Here is a 6,000-nt window from a genome sequence, read left to right as displayed (position 1 = left end):
TTTCCCTACAAATAAGATGGACACCATAGCAGTACCTCGTTAAATCTGTTTTAAGAAGGCATTCATGAAGGGAAGGGGTAGTTTAGGAAGGAAGGAAATGGCAAAAAGGAAGAACTTACCATGGTCTCTACTTACTTTAACCGTTTGCTGTTTCTGTGCTGAAAAATCTGATTATAGTTTTTTAGCTAGTGGAACATTTCTTGGGGTATCTCCCAGCCTCTGTTGAGGAACAAATGATCCATTCTGATAATAAACTGATAAACTCCCCAGCCAGGAACAGTTAAGGAAAATCTCTCTTCCTTGGCTCTATCTGGAGTCTCTCCTTTCATTATCCACTAGTTCTCTTTTGCATCTTACATCTTCCTGCATCTCTCTCTTGCTGGTCTGTCTTTGAGGTGTACCTCCTTGTATCAGGCCATTTATAATGCTTAGAATTTCAGTCTCCTTGAATTTCTCAAGGTTAAGACTTTCAGGGGAGACATTTTATCAACTCTCTTCATAGCTATTCCTGTTTCTATTGCCAAGTTGTAAGGAGGGTCCATCTTCTCTAATACATGCTATAGATGAGGAATGCCTACTGCAGCCACCGATTGCTGGAGAATGAATTCTCCCTTGACATCGTTCTGCCCTCTTTCTCTGCTCTGCTTAGCGTCCGTGCTCTAATCCACTTAACTGTGTTGCTAGCTCTTGGACTGCAAGAGAACAGTTAGTTTGAATAGTCTAGCAGCTATTTATTTATTGCTAATCACAGATTTAAATAGCTAAGGGTTGGTTATTGGTCTCACGTAAGGGAAGTCTGAGAATAATGTAGCGGCCTAAGGAAGATACCATGGATCCAGACTCACCATTTTACTCCATCATTCTTAGTATGTGGGCCTTGTCCTAAATGCTTTTCACCTCATGGGTGAAAGGTGCCTGCTGTGCTACAAAGTGTACCACATCCATTTTCTAAGGTTGAAGAAAGAGGGTGTGGATGTGATGGGACCAGCATCCCTCCACATTCCTCTCATTGGCCAGCACTGTCACATGCCCCTCAGATCTCAAGACCAGCTGGGAAATGGAGATTTTAGCTTTCACTGCTTCAACTGGAGAGAAAGATATGGAAGAAGAGGGTTGGAAAAGGACACTGTATCAGCCAGACCATAGCGACTGCCACATCTGTGAACTGAAGAAGCCCCTTTTCAACCAATCCCCGATGGTCAGCAGTGATTGATTCCATGGTGGTTCCTATATTTCACTATCACACTCCTTCCCTAATTTCACATAGCACACTTTCTCTGTTTAAAAGTTAAACACCCACTCTGTAGGCCACACTAGAACACGAAAACAATCACAATAATATTCATTTGTTTATGAATTCCCTCAGTTAATGTTCAAATTATTGAGTATCTATCTTCTATTGCCAAGCACTGGGATACAATGTTGACTAATGTGTGTTTTTTTAATCATTGAGCAAATGTCTTATCTGTACAGTGCTTTATCAATTAGAAATGCTTTCAGATACTAAAAAGCAGAAACTTTAAATAACAATGACTTAAATCTACTTACAGTCTATAATTTACTTCTAAAAAATTCAAAAGGTGAGTAGCTCCACAATCTTAGGGTGCTAGGATTTACTTCTGTGATTTTCCTCATAGTTACAAAAAGGCTGCCACAACTCTAAGCATTTTATTTTTCAATAATGTGTCCAAAAGGCGGCCAAGATGGTGAGAGAACTGTTCTCTCATGCTTCCTTCTTTAATCAGAGAATACAGTCTTCCCTAGAGGACTCCTCAGCTGATTCATTGTCTAGAACAGGGTCATGTGGCCACCAGAAGTATCTAGTGAATAAGAAAGAGAGATTGGGAATTAATATTTGGTAGCTAACCAAGAGTATTGTCACAGATGCTTTATAGCTTTCCACATATTTTTACATTCATGATCTCATCTTATGACTCAATGGGACTACCATCCAAACATGCTGGAAACTCAAACCTGGAATAAGAGGTATAAGCAGCATTTGCTATGTGAGAACTTCTGGCTGGGAAGTAATTTAAAGATCCTTTTGAAGGTGCAAATTTAATGCAAGGGTTTTAAAAAATAGTATAATGCATTTTGCCTATGAAGTGTGCAAAGAAGAACTCAAGGAGTAACTCAGATGACTCGGTAGTTTGGGAAGATAATTACATGGTGGAATGAAATGAGACATCAGGGTACATGGATTCGAGGCTCAGCTCTGGGTAAGACACTGGAAGGATTTTGAGCCTCTGCTTCCTCATCTGTAAAATTACACACTTGAACAAAATTAGATGACCCTAAACTTCTCAAATATAACAGTATCTATATAGTCATGCTGCTAGAAGTCAGGAGGTAGAATCATCTATTTCCAACCTCTTTTTTACAAATGAGAGAACTTAGGCCCAGAAAGGGCACCGCTTGTCCAAATTCACTCCTCTAAGTCAGAAATTTGAGTCCTAGTATGTAATACACTATGCTTTCATGAGTAATTGATACTGCTTCCTGATAGATTAAAAAAGAAAACAACCAGCCTCCTCCTCTATCTTCATCTTCATCTTAGGCAGAATCTCTTCAATAGCATTTACTCTGTTTAATAGAATGCAGATAATGAGATGTTTTTTGAAGTCCACCTTTTAGCTGTAAGGTCTCAGGCAAATTACTTAACCTCTCTGTAAAGTAATAATTGTACCTCCTTCATATTTTTCTGCTTTTATTTTGAGGACTAGATAAAATAGTCTATTAAGAAGACTTAGTGTAGGGACTGAGACACAGCCAGGACTTAAATCTCAGGCAGCCATCTCGGTGCTTCAAACTCCAAATTGAGAAAGTGTCCTAGACCGATATCCACAGTGGGTGTGTGGAGGGTGAGTCCAAATCTCACTCATTATTTTGTCTTTATGGAGTCATACCTTCTACCTATACATGATACAGATCTGAAGGCTCTGTGTAATAACTAGGTCATGATACATAACAGAAAGTCAGGCCAATCATTATTACACAGTCACTGAACTCATTAACCAGTGACTTGAGCAAGACAAAAATAACTTAAATCAGAGCATTTGATCAGGGCATCTGATCACGGAAGGGATGCAGGGAAACAGGGAACCATCTGACATTTTATTGAAACAGGTTTTCTCAACCTCAGAACTACCGATATTTGGGGCTGGATAATTCCGGGGGTCTCTCCTGTGCCTTGTAGGGTGTTTAGCAGCATCCCTGACCTCTGCCCACCAGATGCTAGTTCACGATAATCAAAAATATCTCCAGACCTTGCCTAATATCCCCTGGGAGGGGTCATACTCTCCCTTGAGAACCACTGTGAGAAAACTTGATACTACTGTGCATTTTTTTCTTTTTCTGGGAGGCTTATCAGTTTCACCATATTCTTAAAAAGGTCTATGACCTCATAAAGGGTTGGAACTAATTACACAAAGCCTTTCAAAATAATAATGAAAGAACGCACATCTCCAGCTGTAATTAAAAATAAAAAGTACTCTACCATGGCGAATTAAAAGGGTACAATTTGAAAATTTACTGTGAAATATATACCTACCCAGTTATTAACTTTCAACTGCTTTGAAAAAGCACAAACTGTACTGAGAAAGTAGCTGCTTCACAAACTGCTATTCCCAGATGGCAGGATTCTTAAAATACCGTCTTCAGCAGAGACCCACAGTCTACCGAATGTAGCTCTAAATTTCCAGAGAGGTTAGCGCTAATGACAAGAAAAAAAAAAAAAAAAGGACCTTAAGTCCAGAGGGGAAATCAGAATCCGTGTTTCTCAGTAAAGAAATTCAATGGCGGTATTGATTGCAAGATTGATTGGACGTAGGGATGGAAGAGAAAGGGGGGAGGGGAAGAGAGAGGAGAGGGGGAGAGCGAGAGAGAGAGACAGAGACAGAGAGAGAAAGAGGCGAGGGAGGGACAGGGAGAAATGCTTTGAGAGGTTCCTGAAGAGGATGTTTCTTGGGGGAGGCTCGCTGTCATCTCCCCCTGCTTTCTCCCTGGCTTGGCTGGAAAGGCGGCTGCCTGACGGAATCCCTGAGCCTCGGGTTCTCCGCTCTCGCCTCTCATTCCCACGCCCCACTGGCCTTGTTCACCCCCTTACAAAGTGACCACGTGCCAAGAGCTCCTGAAAGCTCAAAAGGGTCACCGCGCCCAGTCTCTAAGGAGCTCCTTTCCATCTCCGTCTCCTAAAGGCGGTCGGAGACCGGAGCTTAAACCCCAAATACCAGACCCCCGAAAAGCGAACGGGGAGCGTGTTTCATCTTCCAAGCCCCTGGCGAGCACCCGAGAGGACAAGCAACTTTCGCCCCTACTTCTCGGTCTCTCCGCCCCCGCCACTCCCGCTTTGGAAGGAGTCGCGGGGCCAGGAGGGCTGGAGAGGGCTCGGGGCCGGAGGAGCTCAGACAGCCGCCCAGGGGGTGGGAGGAGACCCCGGCGCTCGGCGGCCGCGCGCCCCGCCCCGCCCCGCGTGCCGGGAGGGTCCCCGCCTTGGCGCGCCGCGCCCTCGCCGCGTCCGCTCCGGGTCCCGGCGGGCGCGAGGGGAGGGGACAGGAGAGAGAGGAGGGCCGGGCGGCGGAGGGGAGGAGGCGCTGCGTGCCTCGCCTGCCAAAGGCAGATCCGCCCCTCCGCCCGCGAGCTACAGCGCCCCGCGCGCGGCCACAGCGCTCCGCCCGAGCCGCCGCCGGAGAGCCGCGGGAAGCGGGGCTGCACGGGTGGCGGTGCCGCGCGTCCTCCCGGAGCCCTCCGCCTGCTGCCGGCCCCTGCTCTCCCTCCCGCGTCGGGCCGGGGGCTCCGCGGCTGTTAGGGACCGCGGCGAAGCGGGAAGGACGGTCTTGGCGTGCCGTGGATGCTCCGCCCGGGAGAGACAGCAAGTTGTGAGTGCGCCCCGGCGCCGGGAGAGAAGGTGGCCGCCGCCCGCCAGCCCGGTGAGTCTCGCGCGCGGCTGCCCCGGGGCGCGGGTTCTGCTCCTTTCTCTCCGGACGCCGGAGTTGGGCTGCTCCCGGGCTCCGGACTTCCTGAGCTGGGCTGCCGGCCGGCTCTCCCTGCCCGCCGCGTCCGCTGCTGGCGTCTGCCTCCGGGGGGTGCTGCCTGCCCATCCTCATCCGCTCCCTCCGCGCGGGGCCGGCTGGAAAACGCCCCTCTCCCGCTTTGGGGGTTGAGGGATCCTTGTGTGTCTTCGGAGTGGGGTGGGGGAGGCCTTTGCCGGGGGCTGGCTAACCCCGGGGCGCCTTTCCCCAGCGCGAGGTGAGGGCGGTCTCCACCCCACCTCCCCGTGCCACCCGTCTTCCCCAGCCTCAGGGCCCAGCAGACCAACTTCAGCCGCTAATGCTGATGCTGACCGCAGTTGACAAGATTTAAAAAAAAAAAAAAAGTAGCCGGAGCTCCCCTGGAGTGACACACTGGGGTGGAAATGGGGTGGTGGGTGGGAAGGAAAGGGCAGGGGCGAGGGTTGGGAAAGGAGGGGGGTGGGTGACATTAAGCTGGAGTTAAAAGAGTCCTGGGGATGGAACTGGGGTGCGTGGCTCTGGGCTTCTGCATTCTCTCTGAAAAGTGTGGGAAGTGGTTCTGGAACTCTTTCTGAGAGGGAGGGAGGTATGGAAGTGAATGCACGTGGAATCACTAGAATGACTGGGGTTCGATGTAGAGTCCTGGCAGGTATGGATTCTTTTTCAGATTAGACACTGACACTCGTTCAGCAGTAGAGATGGTTCCAATAATTTAATTGGAGGCCGTGAATCAAAATTGCAGGTATGAAAATAAGTCGTACACAGGCTTTCTTTCGTTGACACTAGAAGATAGTTGAGATTGAAGGCATTCACAAACGCTACTGAATGACGACTGGGGATGCCTAATAGTCCCATCCATTCTGTATGCCTGGGCAGTCTGTAGTTGTGAAAGTGATCCTAATTATTTTGTTCGGGCTCGTGGAGAGTGTTAATGCACTTAAAGGGACAAGAGAAGTTGCGACAAGTTATGAACATGAACTTGCAAGCCAAC

General features: G+C 48.1%; 1 protein-coding gene across 1 annotated transcript in view; it reads left to right on the top strand.

Moving 5' to 3' along the window:
• Positions 1-4,634: 4,634 nt before the first annotated feature.
• The window catches only part of LHFPL6 (LHFPL tetraspan subfamily member 6), a 240,793-nt gene continuing 239,427 nt past the window's right edge, over positions 4,635-6,000 (top strand). The window contains exon 1 of the mRNA XM_007471668.1: positions 4,635-4,928. The gene's annotated coding sequence lies outside the window, so the exon portion shown is untranslated. The remainder of the gene's footprint in view (positions 4,929-6,000) is intronic.

This window comes from Lipotes vexillifer, unplaced genomic scaffold (assembly GCF_000442215.2).
Source record: "Lipotes vexillifer unplaced genomic scaffold, Lipotes_vexillifer_v1.1 scaffold470, whole genome shotgun sequence".
NCBI classification, from domain to species: domain Eukaryota; kingdom Metazoa; phylum Chordata; class Mammalia; order Artiodactyla; family Lipotidae; genus Lipotes; species Lipotes vexillifer.
The sequence above is the reverse complement of the archived record's forward strand: the minus strand, read 5'-3'. Positions and strand labels throughout refer to the sequence as shown.